We start from the raw sequence: 14,292 nt of genomic DNA, 5'->3' as shown, positions 1-14,292 counted from the left end.
TACGCCGTACCCTAAACCGTACACTAACCCGTACCCTATGCCGTACCCTAAACCTAATCCGAACTCTAACCCTAAACCTAAGCCACACCCTATGCCGTACCCTAACCCGTACACTAACCCGTACCCTAAGCCGTACCCTAAACCTAATCCGAACTCTAACCCTAACCCTAAGCCACAACCTATGCCGTACCCTAAACCGTACCCTAAGCTGTACCCTAACCATAACCCATACCCTAACTCTAACACGTACCCTAATCCTAACCCGTACCCTATCCCTTTCCCTAACCCTAACCCAAACCCTAACCCTAACCGTAACCCATACTCTATGCCGTGCCCTCACCCATACCCTAACCCATACCCTAACCCGTACTCTAACCCTAACCCTAGCCCTAACCCTAGCCCTAACCCTAAAACTAACCCTAACCCTAACCCACACCCTACGCTGTACCTCACCCATACGCTAACCAGTACCCTAACCTTAACCCTAACCCTAACCCTAACCCATACCCTATGCCGTACCCTCACCCGTTCCCTAACCCGTACCCTACGCCGTACCCTAAACCTAACTCTAACCCTAACACTAACACTAACCCATACCGTACGCTGTACCCTCACCTGTACCCTAACCCGTACCCTAAGCCATACCCTAACCCTAACCCTAACCCTAAACCTAAGCCTACGCCGTACCCTCACTCTTACCCTAACCCATACCCGAAACCGTACTCTAACCTTAACCCTAACCCATACCCTATGCCATACCCTTACCGGTACCCTAACCCGTACCCTAAGCTGTACCCTAATGCTAACCCTAACCCTAAACCATACTGTACACCCTACCCTCACCCGTACCCTAACCTGTACCCTAAGCCGTACCCTAACCCTAACCCTAACACATAACTGATGCCCTACCTTCACCCGTACCCTAACCCGTGCCCTAAGCCATACCCTAACCCTAAACTTAAACCTAACCATAATCCGAACCCATACCCTACCCCTTACCCTCACCCGTACCCTAACCCATACCCTAAGCCATACCGTAACCCTAACTCTAACCCTAGGCCGTACCCTCACCCGTACCCTATCCCGTACCCTAAGCCGTACCCTAACCCTAACCCTAATGTAAACCTAGACCTCGCCCATACCCTACGCCATAACCTCACCCATACCCTAACCCGTCCCCTAAGCCGTACCCTACCCCTAACCTTAACTGTAACCCATACACTACGCCGTACCCTCACCTGTAACATAACCCGTACCCTAAGCCGTACCCTAAACCCAACCCTAACCCTAACACATACCCTACGCCATACCTTCACCCATACCCTAACCTGTACCCTAAGCCGTACTCTACCCCTAACCCTAACCCTAACCCTAAACCATACCCTACGCCGTACCCTCACCCGTACCGTAACCCGTACCCTAAGCCATAACTTAATCGTAACCTTAACCCTAACCCTAAACCATACCCTACGCCATACCTTCACCCGTACCCTAACCCATACCCTAAGCTGTACCCTAACGTTAACCCTAACACTAAACCATACCGTACGCTCTACCCTCACCCATACCCTAACCCATACCCTATGCCGTACCCTCAACCATACTCTAACCCGTACCCTAAGCCGTACCCTAACCCTAAACCTAACCCTAAACCATACCCTACGCCGTACCCTCACCCGTACCCTAACCCATACCCTAAGCCGTACCTTAAACCTAACTCTAACCCTAACCCTCACCCTAAGCTACCCTTGACTGCTTCTGCCTCCAGTGGATCTACTAAGTACTATTGTTTTAAGGAACAGGTTAAAAACAGAATGCTAATGTGATTTCTTTATAATGTGTGTGTTCCTTATCTTATCCTAGTGTCTAAAATCTTCTCCATAACCCATACCCTAACACTAACACGTACCCTAATCCTAACCCGTACCCTAAACCGAGCCCTAACCCTAAAACTAACCCTAACACTAACCCATACCCTAAGCCGTACCATAACCCTAAACCTAACCCTAACCCTAACCCTAACCATAAGTTACCCTTGACTGCTTCTGCCTCCAAAAGATTTCCTAAGCACTAGTGTTTTAAGGAACATGTTAAAAAGAGAATCTTAATGTGATTTCTTTATACTGTGTGTTCCTTATCTTATCCTAGTGTCTAAAATCTTCCCCATGGCTGGACCCGAAATAATATTCCTTTACGTGCTAAGTGGTATCTAGAGAGTGGGATAGGTTTAATAAACACCCTAACCCTAACGCGTACCCTAACCCTAACACATTGACTAAACCTAACACGTAACCCAATCATAACCCGTACCCTAAACGCAGCCCTAACCCTAAAATTAACCCTAACCCTAACCCATACCCTACGCCGTACCCTAACCCGTACCCTAACCCGTAACCTAACCCTAACCCTAACCCTAACCGTAAGCTACCCTTGACTGCTTCTGCCTCCAATAGATTTCCGAAGCACTAGTGTTTTAAGGAACAGATTAAAAAGAGAATCCTAATGTGATTTCTTTATAATGTGTGTGTTCCTTATCTTATCCTAGTGTCTAAAATCTTCTCCATAGCTGGACCCCAAATAATATTCCTTTACGTGCTAAGTGGTAATTAGAGAGTGGGATGGGTTTAATAAATACCCTAACCCTAAGGTGTACCCTAACCCTAACCCTAACCCATACCCTAACCCTAACACGTACCCTAATCCTAGCCTGTACCCTAAACCGAGTCCTAACCCTAAAACTAACCCTAACCCTAACCCATACCCTACGCCGTACCCTAACCCGTACCCTAACCCTAACCCTAACCCTATCCCTAACCCTAAGCTACCGTTGACTGCTTCTGCCTCCATTAGATTTCCTAAGAACTAGTGTTTTAAGGAAGAGGTTTAAAAGAGAATCCTAATGTGATTTCTTTATAATGTGTGTTCCTTATCTTATCCTAGTGTCTAAAATCGTCTCCATGGCTGGACCCCAAATAATATGCCTTTACGTGCTAAGTGGTATCTAGAGAGTGGGATAGGTTTAATAAATTCCTTAACCCTAACGCGTACCCTAACCCTAACACATACCGTAACCCTAACACGTACTCTAATCCTAGCCCGTACCCTAAGCCGAGCCTTAACCCTAACCGTAACCCATACCCTACGCCGTATACTAATCCGTACCCTAACCCGTACCCTAAGCCGTACCCTAACACTAAGCCTAATCCTCACCCTAAGCTACGCTTGACTGCTTTTGTCTCCAATTGATTTCCTAAGCACTAGTGTTTTAAAGAACAGGTTAAAAAGAGAATCCTAATTTGATTTCGTTATAATGTGTGTGTTCCTTACCTTATCCTAGTGTCTATAATCTTCTCCATGGCTGGACCCCAAATAATATTCCTTTACGTGCTCAGTGGTATCTAGACAGTGGAATAGGTTTAATAAATACGCTAACCCTAAGGCGTACCCTAACCCTAACCCATACTCTAACTCTAACACGTACCCTAATCCTAACCCGTACCCTAAACCGAGCCCTAACACTAAAACTAACCCTAAGTCTAACCCTAATCCATACACTTCACTGTACCCTAACCCGTACCCTAAGCCGTACCGTAACCATAACCCTAACCCTAACCCATACACTATGCCGTACCCTAACCCGTACCCTTACCCGTATCCTAAACCTAACCCTAACCCTACCCCTAACCATAAGCTACCCTTGACTGCTTCTGCCTCCAATAGATTTCCTAAGCACTAGTGTTTTAAGGAACAGGTTAAAAAGAGAATCCTAATGTGATTTCTTTATAATGTGTGTGTCCCTTATCTTATCCTAGTGTCTAAAATCTTCTCCATGGCTGGACCCCAAATAATATAACGTTACACGCTAAGTGGTACCTAGAGAGTGGGATAGGTTTAATAAATACCCTAACCCTAACACGTACCCTAACTCTAACCCATACCCTAACCCTAACACGTATGCTAATCCTAACCCATCCCCTAAAACGAGCCCTAACCCAAAAACTAAACCTAACCCTAACCCTAACTCATACCCTATGCCGTAGCCTAACCCGTACCCTAACCCGTACCCTAACCCGTAACCTAACCCTAACCCTAAGCTACCCTTGACTGCTTCTGCCTGCAATAGATTTCCTAAGCACTAGTGTTTTAAGGAACAGGTTAAAAAGAGAATCCTAATGTGATTTCTTTATAATGTGTGTGTTCCTTAGCTTATCCTAGTGTCTAAAATCTTCTCCATGGCTGGACCCCAAATACTATTCCTTTACGTACTAAGTGGTATCTAGAGAGTGGGATAGGTTTAATAAATACCCTAACTCTAATGCGTACCCTAACCCTAACCCGTACCCTAACCCTAACACGTAACCTAATACTAACCTCTACCCTAAATCGAACCCTAACCGTAAAACTAACCCTAACCCTAACCCCAACACATACCCTACGCCATACTCTAACCCGTACCCTAAGCCATTCCCTAAACCTAAACCTAACCCTAACCCTGACCCTAAGCTACCCTTGATTGCTTCTGCCTCCAATAGATTTTCTAAGCCCTAGTGTTTTAAGGAACAAGTTAAAAAGAGAATCCTAACGTGATTTCTTTATAATGTGTGTGTTCCTTAAATTATCGTAGTGTCTAAAATCTTCTCCATGGTTGGACCATGAATAACATTCCTTTATGTGCTAAGTGGTATCTAGAGAGTGGGATAGGTTTAATAAATAACCTAACCCTAATGCGTACCCTAACCCTAACCCATACACTAACCCTAACACGTACACTAATCCTAACCCGTACCCTAAACCTAGCCCTAACCCTAAAACTAACCCTAACACTAACCCTAAGCCATACCCTACGCCATACCCTAAGCCGTACCCTAACCCGTACCCTAAACCGAGCCCTAACACTAAAACTAACCCTAACCCTAACCCATACTCTATGCCGTACCCTATTCCGTACCTTAAACGGTACCCTAATCTGTACCCTAACCCTAACCCTAACCCTCACCCTAAGCTACGCTTGACTGCTTTTGTCTCCAATTGATTTTCTAAGCACTAGTGTTTTAAAGAACAGGTTAAAAAGAAAATCCTAATTTGATTTCGTTATAATGTGTGTGTTCCTTATCTTATCCTAGTGTCTAAAATCTTCTCCATGGCTGGACCCCAAATAATATTCCTTTACGTGCTCAGTGGTATCTGGACAGTGGGATAGGTTTAATAAATACGCTAACCCTAAGGCGTACCCTACCCCTAGCCCATACACTAAGCCTAACACGTACCCTAATCCTAACCGGTACCCTAACCCTAACACGTACCCTAATCCTAACCCGTACACTAAACCAAACCCTAACACTAAAACTAACCCTAAGCCTAACCCTAATCCATACACTTCACCGAACCCTAACCCGTACCCTAAGCCGTACCGTAACCATAACCCTAACCCTAACCCATACCTTACGCCGTACCCTAACCCGTAACCTTACCCGTATCCTAAACCTAACCCTAACCCTACCGCTAACCATAAGCTACCCTTGACTGCTTCTGCCTCCAATAGATTTCCTAAGCACTAGTGTTTTAAGGAACAGGTTAAAAAGAGAATCTTAATGTCATTTTTTATAATGTTTGTGTTCCTTATCTTATCCTAGTGTCTAAAATCTTCTTCATGGCTGGACCCCAAATAATATTCCTTTACGTGCTAAGTGGTATCTAGAGAGTGGGATACGTTTAATAAATAACCTAACCCTAATGCGTACCCTAACCCTAACCCATACCCTAACCCTAACACATACGCTAATCCTAACCCATCCCCTAAACCGAGCCCTAACCCAAAAACTAAATATAACCCTAACCCTAACTCATATCCTAGGCCGTAGCCTAACCCGTAGCCTAACCCGTACCCTAAACCATACCCTAACCCTAACCCTAACCCAAACCCTAAGCTAACCTTGACTGCTCCTGCATGCAATAGATTTCCTAAGCACTAGTGTTTAAAGGAACAGGTTAAAAAGAGAATCCTAATGTGATGTTTTATAATGTGTGTGTTCTTTATCTTATCCTAGTGTCTAAAATACTCTCCATGGCTGGACCCCAAATAATATTCCTTTACGTACTAAGTGGTATCTAGAGACTGGGATAGGTTTAATAAATACCCTAACCCTAAGGCGAACCCTAACCCTAACCCATACCCTAACCCTAACACGTAAAGTAATACTAACCTGTACCCTAAACCGAGCCCTAACCATAAAACTAACCCTAACCCTAACCCCAACACATACCCTACGCCGTACCCTAACCCGTACCCTAATCCATTCCCTAAACCTAAACCTAACCCTAACCCTGACCCTAAGCTACCCTTGACTTCTTCTGCCTCCAATAGATTTTCTAAGCCCTAGTGTTTTAAGGAACAAGTTAAAAAGAGAATCCTAATGTGATTTCTTTATAATGTGTGTGTTCCTTAAATTATCGTAGTGTCTAAAATCTTCTCCATGGTTGGACCACGAATAATATTCCTTTACGTGCTAAGTGGTATCTAGAGAGTGGGATAGGTTTAATAAATACCCTAACCTTAACGCGTACCCTAACCCTACCCATACACTAACCCGAACACGTACCCTAATCCTAACCCGTACCCTAAACCGAGCCCTAACCCTAAAACTAAGCCTATCCCTAACCTTAAGCCATACCTTACGCCATACCCTAACCCATACCCTAACCCGTACCCTAATCCTAACCCTAACCCTAACCCTAACCCTAAGCTACCCTTGACTGCTTCTGCCTCCAATAGGTTTCCTAAGCACTAGTGTTTTAAGGAACAGTTAAAAAGAAAATCCTACTATGATTTCTTTCTAATGTGTGTGTTCCTTATCTTATCCTAGTGTCGAAAATCTTCTCCATGGCTGGACCCCAAATAATATTCCTTTACGTGCTCAGTGGTATCTAGACAGTGGGATAGGTTTAATAAATATGCTAACCCTAAGGCGTACCCTAACCCTAACCCATACACTAACCCTAACATGTACCCTAACCCTAACCCGTACCCTAAACCGAGCCCTAACACAAAAACTACCCCTAAGCCTAACCCTAATCCATACACTTCGCCGTACCCTAACCGGTACCCTAAGCCGTACCGTAACCATAACCCTAACCTTAACCCATACCCTACGCCGTACCCTAACCCGTACCCTTACCCGTATCCTAAACCTAACCCTAACCCTACCCCTAACCATAAGCTACCCTTGACTGCTTCTGCCTCCAATAGATTTCCTAAGCACTAGTGTTTTAAGGAACAGGTTAAAAAGAGAATCCTAATGTGATTTCTTTATAATGTGTGTGTTCCTTAGCTTATCCTAGTGTCTATAATCTTCTCCATGGCTGGACCCCAAATAATATTCCTTTACGTGCTAAGTGGTATCCAGATAGTGGGATAGGATTAATAAGTACCCTAACCCTAAGGCATACCCTAACCCTAACCCATACACTAACCCTAACACGTACCCTAATCCTAACCCGTACCCTAAACCGAGCCCTAACCCTAAAACTAACCCTAACCCTAACCCCAACGCATACCCTACGCCGTACCCTAACCTGTACCCTAAGCCGTACCCGAAACCTAATCCTAACCCTAACTCTAACCCTAAGCTAACCTTGACTGCTTCTGCCTCCAGTAGATTTCGTAAGCACTAGTGTTTTAAGGAACAGGTTAAAAAGAAAATCCGAATGTTATTTCTTTATAATGTGTGTGTTCCTTATCTTATCCTAGTGTCTAAAATCTTCTCCATGGCTGGACCCCAAATAATATTCCTTTACGTGCTAAGTGGTATCTAGAGAGTGGGATAGGTTTAATAAATACCCTAACCCTAACGTGTAGCCTAACCCTAACCCATACCCTAACCGTAACACGTACCCTAATCCTAACCTGTACCCTAAACCGAGCCCTAACCCTAAAACTAACCCTAACACTAACCCTAACCCATACCCTACGCCGTACCCTAAACCGTACACTAACCCGTACCCTAAACCTAATCCGAACTCTAACCCTAACCCTAAGCCACACCCTATGCCGTACCCTAACCCGTACACTAACCCGTACCCTAAGCCGTACCCTAAACCTAATCCGAACTCTAACCCTAACCCTAAGCCACAACCTATGCCGTACCCTAAACCGTACCCTAAGCTGTACCCTAACCATAACCCATACCCTAACTCTAACACGTACCCTAATCCTAACCCGTACCCTATCCCTTTCCCTAACCCTAACCCAAACCCTAACCCTAACCCTAAACCATACTCTATGCCGTACCCTCACCCGTACCCTAACCCATACCCTAACCCCTACTCTAACCCTAACTCTAACCCTAACCCTAGCCCTAACCCTAGCCCTAACCCTAAAACTAACCCTAACCCTAACCGACACCCTACGCTGTACCTCACCCATACCCTAACCAGTACCCTAACCTTAACCCTAACCCTAACCCATACCCTATGCCGTACCCTCACCCATTCCCTAACCCGTACCCTAAACCTAACTCTAACCCTAACACTAACACTAACCCATACCCTACGCTGTACCCTCACCTGTACCCTAACCCGTACCCTAAGCCATACCCTAATCCTAACCCTAACCCTAAACCTAAGCCTATGCCGTACCCTCACTCTTACCCTAACCCGTACCCGAAACCGTACTCTAACCTTAACCCTAACCCATACCCTACGCCATACCCTTACCGGTACCCTAACCCGTACCCTAAGCTGTACCGTAATGCTAACCCTAACCCTAAACCATACCGTACGCCCTACCCTCACCTGTACCCTAACCTGTACCCTAAGCCGTACCCTAACCCTAACCCTAACCCATAACTGACGCCCTACCTTCACCCGTACCCTAACCCGTACCCTAAGCCATACCCTAACCCTAAACCTAAACCTAACCATATTCCGAACCCATACCCTACCACTTACCCTCACCCGTACCCTAACCCATACCCTAAGCCATACCGTAACCCTAACTCTAACCCTAGGCCGTACCCTCACCCGTACCCTATCCCGTACCCTAAGCCGTACCCTAACCCTAACCCTAATGTAACCCTAAACCTCGCCCATACCCTACGCCATAACCTCACCCATACCCTAACCCGTCCCCTAAGCCGTACCCTAACCCTAACCTTAACTGTAACCCATACACTACGCCGTACCCTCACCTGTAACATAACCCGTACCCTAAGCCGTATCCTAAACCTAACCCTAACCCTAACCCTAACACATACCCTACGCCATACCTTCACCCATACCCTAAGCTGTACCCTAAGCCGTACTCTACCCCTAACCCTAACCCTAACACTAAACCATACCCTACGCCGTACCCTCACCCGTACCATAACCCGTACCCTAAGCCATACCTTAATCGTAACCTTAACCCTAACCCTAAACCATACCCTACGCCATACCTTCACCCGTACCCTAACCCATACCCTAAGCTGTACCCTAACGCTAACCCTAACACTAAACCATACCGTACGCCCTACCCTCACCCATACCCTAACCCATACCCTATGCCGTACCCTCAACCGTACTCTAACCCGTACCCTAAGCCGTACCCTAACCCTAAACCTAACCCTAAACCATACCCTACGCCGTACCCTCACCCGTACCCTAACCCATACCCTAAGCCGTACCCTAAACCTAACTCTAACCCTAACCCTCACCCTAAGCTACCCTTGACTGCTTCTGCCTCCAGTGGATCTACTAAGTACTATTGTTTTAAGGAACAGGTTAAAAACAGAATGCTAATGTGATTTCTTTATAATGTGTGTGTTCCTTATCTTATCCTAGTGTCTAAAATCTTCTCCATAACCCATACCCTAACACTAACACGTACCCTAATCCTAACCCGTACCCTAAACTGAGCCCTAACCCTAAAACTAACCCTAACACTAACCCATACCCTAAGCCGTACCGTAACCCTAAACCTAACCCTAACCCTAACCCTAACCCTAAGTTACCCTTGACTGCTTCTGCCTCCAAAAGATTTCCTAAGCACTAGTGTTTTAAGGAACATGTTAAAAAGAGAATCTTAATGTGATTTCTTTATACTGTGTGTTCCTTATCTTATCCTAGTGTCTAAAATCTTCCCCATGGCTGGACCCCAAATAATATTCCTTTACGTGCTAAGTGGTATCTAGAGAGTGGGATAGGTTTAATAAACACCCTAACCCTAACGCGTACCCTAACCCTAACACATTCACTAAACCTAACACGTAACCCAATCATAACCCGTACCCTAAACTCAGCCCTAACCCTAAAATTAACCCTAACCCTAACCCATACCCTACGCCGAACCCTAACCCGTACCCTAACCCGTAACCTAACCCTAACCCTAACCCTAACCGTAAGCTACCCTCGACTGCTTCTGCCTCCAATAGATTTCCGAAGCACTAGTGTTTTAAGGAACAGATTAAAAAGAGAATCCTAATGTGATTTCTTTATAATGTGTGTGTTCCTTATCTTATCCTAGTGTCTAAAATCTTCTCCATGGCTGGACCCCAAATAATATTCCTTTACGTGCTAAGTGGTAATTAGAGAGTGGGATGGGTTTAATAAATACCTTAACCCTAAGGCGTACCCTAACCCTAACCCTAACCCATACCCTAATCCTAACACGTACCCTAATCCTAGCCTATACCCTAAACCGAGTCCTAACCCTAAAACTAACCCTAACCCTAACCCCAACACATACCCTACGCCGTACCCTAACCCGTACCCTAAGCCATTCCCTAAACCTAAACCTAACCCTAACCCTGACCCTAAGCTACCCTTGACTTCTTCTGCCTCCAATAGATTTTCTAAGCCCTAGTGTTTTAAGGAACAAGTTAAAAAGAGAATCCTAATGTGATTTCTTTATAATGTGTGTGTTCCTTAAATTATCGTAGTGTCTAAAATCTTCTCCATGGTTGGACCACGAATAATATTCCTTTACGTGCTAAGTGGTATCTAGAGAGTGGGATAGGTTTAATAAATAACCTAACCCTAACGCGTACCCTAACCCTACCCATACACTAACCCTAACACGTACCCTAATCCTAACCCGTACCCTAAACCGAGCCCTAACCCTAAAACTAAGCCTAACCCTAACCTTAAGCCATACCTTACGCCATACCCTAACACGTACCCTAACCCGTACCCTAACCCTAACCCTAACCCTAACCCTCACCCTAAGCTACCCTTGACTGCTTCTGCCTCCAATTGATTTCCTAAGCATTAGTGTTTTAAGGAACAGGTTAAAAAGAGAATCCTAATGTGATTTCTTTATAATGTGTGTGTTCCTTATCTTATCCTAGTGTCTAAAATCTTCTCCATGGCTGGACCCCAAATAATATTCCTTAACTGTTAAGTGGTATCTAGAGATTGGGATACGTTTAATAAATACCCTAACCCTAACGCGTACCCTAACCCTAACCCATACCCTAACCCTAACACGTACCCTAATCCTAACCCGTACCCTAAACTGAGCCCTAACACTAAAACTGACCCTAATCCTAACCCATACTCTATGCCGTACCCTATCCCGTACCCTAACCCGTACCTTAATCCGTAACCTAACCCTAACCCTAACCCTCACCCTAAGCTACGCTTAACTGCTTTTGTCTCCAATTGATTTCCTAAGCACTAGTGTTTTAAAGAACAGGTTAAAAAGAGAATCCTAATTTGATTTCGTTATAATGTGTGTGTTCCTTATCTTATCCTAGTGTCTATAATCTTCTCCATGGCTGGACCCCAAATAATATTCCTTTACGTTTTCAGCGGTATCTAGACAGTGGGATAGGTTTAATAAATACGCTAACCCTAAGGCGTACCCTAACCCTAACCCATACACTAACCCTAACATGTACCCTAATCCTAACCCGTACCCTAAACCGAGCCCTAACACTAAAACTACCCCTAAGCCTAACCCTAATCCATACACTTCGCCGTACCCTAACCCGTACCCTAAGCCGTACCGTAACCATAACCCTAACCCTAACCCATACCCTACGCCGTACCCTAACCCGTACCCTTACCCGTATCCTAAACCTAACCCTAACCCTACCCCTAACCATAAGCTACCCTTGACTGCTTCTGCCTCCAATAGATTTCCTAAGCACTAGTGTTTTAAGGAACAGGTTAAAAAGAGAATCCTAATGTGATTTCTTTATAATGTGTGTGTTCCTTATCTTATCCTCGTGTCTAAAATCTTCTCCATGGCTGGACCCCAAATAATATTCCGTTACACGCTAAGTGGTATCTAGAGAGTGGGATAGGTTTAATAAATACCTTAATCCTAACGCGTACCCTAACCCTAACCCATACCCTAACCCTATCACGTACGCTAATCCTAACCCATCCCCTAAAACGAGCCCTAACCCAAAAACTAAACCTCAGCATAACCCTCACTCATACCCTACGCCGTAGCCTAACCCGTACCCTAACGCGTACCCTAACTCTAACCCATACACTATCCCTAACAAGTACCCTAATCCTAACCCGTAACCTAAACCCAGCCCTAACCCTAAAACTAACCCTAACACTAACCCTAAGCCATACCCTAAGCCGTACCCTAAGCTGTACCCTAAGCCATACCCTAACCCTAACCCTAACCCTAAGCTACCCTTGACTGCTTCTGCCTCCAATAGATTTCCTAAGCCCTAGTGTTTTAAGGAACAGTTAAAAAGAGAATCCTAATGTGATTTCTTTATAATGTGTGTGTTCCTTATCTTATCCTAGTGTCTAAAATCTTCTCCATGGCTGGACCCCAAATAATATTCCTTTACGTGCTCAGTGGTATCTAGAGAGTGGGGTATGTTTAATAAATACCCTATCCCTGATGCGTACCCTAACCCAAACCCATACCCTAACCCTAACACGTACCCGAATCCTTGCCCGCACCCTAAACCGAGCCCTAACCCTAAAACTAACCCTAACCCTAACCATAACCCATACCCTACGCCGTACACTAACCCGTACCCTAACCCGAACCCTAAGCTGTACCCTAACCCTAACCCTAAGCCTAACCCTAACCCTAAGTTACCCTTGACTGCTTCTGCTTCCAATAGATTTCCTAAGCACTAGTGTTTTAAGGAACAGGTTAAGAAGAGAATCGTAATGTGATTTCTTTATAATGTGTGTGTTCCTTATCTTATTCTAGTGTCTAAAACCTTGTCTATGGCTGGACCCCAAATAATATTCCTTTACGTGCTAAGTGGTATGTAGAGAGTGGGATAGGTTTAATAAATACCCTAACCCTAACGCGTACCCTAACCCTAACCCATACCCTAACCCTAACACGTATGCTAATCCTAACCCATACCCTAAACTGAGCCCTAACCCTAAAACTAACCCTAATCCTAACCCTAACCTACACCCTATGCCTTACCTTAACTTTAACCCTAACCCTTAACCCCTAACCCCTATCCCTAACCCTAACCCTAAGCCTAACCCTAACACTTTCCTGAGCTAATATTCTTACCCATCGCTTTAACAAGATCTTGCAACTGTCCCTATGTAAGCCCTCTTCCTCTCCCTAAGTGAAGCTCTGATGCACTCTCTAACTGAGTCCCTGAAGCTGTGCCAACTCAGGCCCTGATCATGTCCTTAACTAAGACACTAATGCTGATCCTTCAAAGGCCCCGTTGCTGCTCCTAAGTCATACCCTGGCACTGTCCCTAGCTAAGGCACTCACTGGAGGCCTCACTCAGGCCCTGTCGCTCTGCCTTAGTCAGGCTCAGATGGTGTCCCTAGCTGAGGCCCTGACGCTGCTCCTAAATGAGGCCCTGATACTCTCAGTAACTCCGGTCTTGACACTATCCCTAGGTCATTTCCTGGCACTAGCCCTAGACCTTAACCTAACGCTGTGCCTAGCTCATGTCTTGCCTCTTCTGCTAACTAAAGCCCTGATGCTGTGCCTAACTAAGAACATGAAAATTGTCCCGAGGCAATGACACTGTCCCTGACTAAAGCCTGGATGCTCATCCTAACTCATGGCCTGACTATGTACTTAACTCTGGCCCTGACACTGTAGCTAACAAAGGCCCTGGTGCTAGTCCTAACTCAGGCCCTGACACTGTCCCTAACTAAGGCCGGGCTGCCATCAATATCTAAAGTCCAGACACTTTCCTGAGCTAATATCCTCACCTATGTCTTTCCAAACTCCTGACACTGTCCCTAAGCAAGCCCTGACGCTGTCACTAAGTGAGGCCCTGAGGCTGTCCTAACAGAGGCCCAGATAATGTCTTTAACACACACCCTGTTGGTGATCCTACAGAAGCCCCGATG

The sequence above is a fragment of the Eubalaena glacialis genome, chromosome 1, assembly GCF_028564815.1.
Source record: "Eubalaena glacialis isolate mEubGla1 chromosome 1, mEubGla1.1.hap2.+ XY, whole genome shotgun sequence".
In the NCBI taxonomy this organism is placed as follows: domain Eukaryota; kingdom Metazoa; phylum Chordata; class Mammalia; order Artiodactyla; family Balaenidae; genus Eubalaena; species Eubalaena glacialis.
This window is presented reverse-complemented; position numbering follows the sequence as displayed.